A 2,276-nucleotide genomic window follows, 5' to 3' on the forward strand; every position below is an offset into this window, starting at 1 on the left:
AGGGTTGTAGCTTAGTAAGTAATAATAATAATAATAATAATAATAATAATCCTCTCCTGCCATTTAACTCCCAAAATCCTTTCGTATTGAGTAAATAACTGACCATATTAAAAAAAAAAAAAACGTAAATAGGACTCAATATTTAATTCTAATAACGAACCAAAGAAGTGGTAAGTATGGAAAAGCATTCCAACTTAATGGAATTACGTTATTAAATGAATAATGTTCAATAATGGTGGAATATTTTACCTATTGGATGTATTCAACACAGATTTTCATGCACGAACACAAGTATATAAATAGACACAAAACACAAATATCTATATTCATATATATTCATTTGGACATATAAATGTATATATGAATATATATACATTTATATATATATATATATATATATATATATATATATATATATATATATATATATATATATATATAAATGTATACATATGCATATAAATGTATACATATGCATATATATATATATATATATATATATATATATATATATATATATATATATATATATATATATTGTGTGTGTGTGTGTTTGTGTATAACTGAGTGAAAGTAGAATATTCAGCTCACGTGAATACATAAATATCAGAAATAGAATTTCTAAACTTCTTTACGAAACATCTCACAAGATTCAATTCACCTCTGAAGATGTGCGCCAGCGAAACACCCAACACATAAAAAGAACTCGCGGGAGATATGACGTCAGAACAAAAGCAAATTCAAGGAATCTTCCAACATAGTAATTGAGTTCCACTTAAAGAATAAGACACACACATGCATAATAATTTGATCCTTTTGGCCCCACAATCAGCCCCCACCCCCCTCCCCCCAACACAGAAGAAAACTGGGTATACAGGGTGGGCCAAAAGGATAGTTACAAACAGTGTGGGCCAAAAGGATAGTTACAAACAGGGTGGGCCAAAAGGATAGTTACAAACAGGGTGGGTCAAAAGGATAGTTACAAACAGGGTGGGTCAAAAGGATAGTTACAAACAGGGTGGGTCAAAAGGATAGTTACAATTACATCATTACCTTTTTTTACCTTCATCTTCATAACAACGTTTTAGGTACATGTAAGTTTTGAGCGCTTGAGAGATAAAATTAAAAATCGTTAATAAACCGATTCATAAAACGTTTAAGAATTTTACACGAAAGGTATCATAAAGATAACAATGCATAAAAGAGACAGTGAATGACCATATATATCTTTGGTTCCAAAACCTTTTTTACCAGTCAATGGCGGAGCTAGAACTGCAAGACAGACTGGTAAGCCTGGCCTCAAGGGTTCAGGTAGGAACTCTGAGTCAGGGCATCTCCCCTTAGTATTAATCCTCCTAGCCTATAGGTCTAGGCTACTTGCCAAGTCACCAGCAGCCATTGCCTGGTCCCCCTTGGTTCTAGCTTGGGCGGAGAGGGGGCTTGGGCGCTGATCATATGAATATATAGTCAGTCTCTAGGGCATTGTCCTGCTCGATAGGGCAGTGTCACTGTTCCTTGCCTCTGCCATTCATGCTTTGGCCTGATTAGTAACGTCTCTGCCTGATGATCGCCAGACGAGGGTTCGAATCCCGCTCACACTTGTTAGTTCCTTTGGTGTCTGCAACCTTGCAATCCTTGTGAGCTAAGGATTGGGGGTTTTGGGGGAGCCTATATGTCTATCTGCTGAGTCATCAGTAGCCATTGCCTGGCCCTCCTTGGTCCTAGCTTGGGTGGGGAGGGGGATTGGGCGCTAATCATATGTATATATACTCAGTCTCTAGGGCATTGTCCTGCTTGATAGGGCAATGTCATGGTTCCTTGCCTCTGCCATTCATGAGCAGCCTTTAAACCTTTAAACTATACTTCAATTTAACACTTTTCCCTCCAATCCTAATTCCCCCCTCTCCTCCCCAACCTATCCTATCCCCCTATACTGTACCTGTACTGTAACAAACAAATAGAGATTAGTATTACCTGAGAATAACAAAGCCATTAAATTTTAATGTATCTTCAAAAGAAATTAATTGAGAGGAATATAATGTCAATTATTATTATTATTATTATCATTATTATTATTATTATTATTATTACTACTACTACTTTCTAAGCTACAACCCTAGTTGGAAAAGCATGATACCATAAGCCCAGGGCCACCAACAGGGAAAATAGCCCAGTAAGGAAAGGAAACAAGGAAAAATAAAATATTTTAAGAAAAGTTACATTAAAATAAATATTCCCTATATAAGCTACAAAAACTTTAACAAAACAAGAGGAAG

At 35.5% G+C, this 2,276-nt stretch overlaps 1 protein-coding gene across 1 annotated transcript in view; it reads left to right on the plus strand.

Moving 5' to 3' along the window:
- The window catches only part of LOC137624237 (uncharacterized), a 97,604-nt gene that overhangs the window by 17,965 nt on the left and 77,363 nt on the right, over positions 1-2,276 (plus strand). The gene's annotated exons all lie outside the window — the stretch shown is intronic.

The sequence above is a fragment of the Palaemon carinicauda genome, chromosome 31 (assembly GCF_036898095.1).
Source record: "Palaemon carinicauda isolate YSFRI2023 chromosome 31, ASM3689809v2, whole genome shotgun sequence".
Classification (NCBI taxonomy): domain Eukaryota; kingdom Metazoa; phylum Arthropoda; class Malacostraca; order Decapoda; family Palaemonidae; genus Palaemon; species Palaemon carinicauda.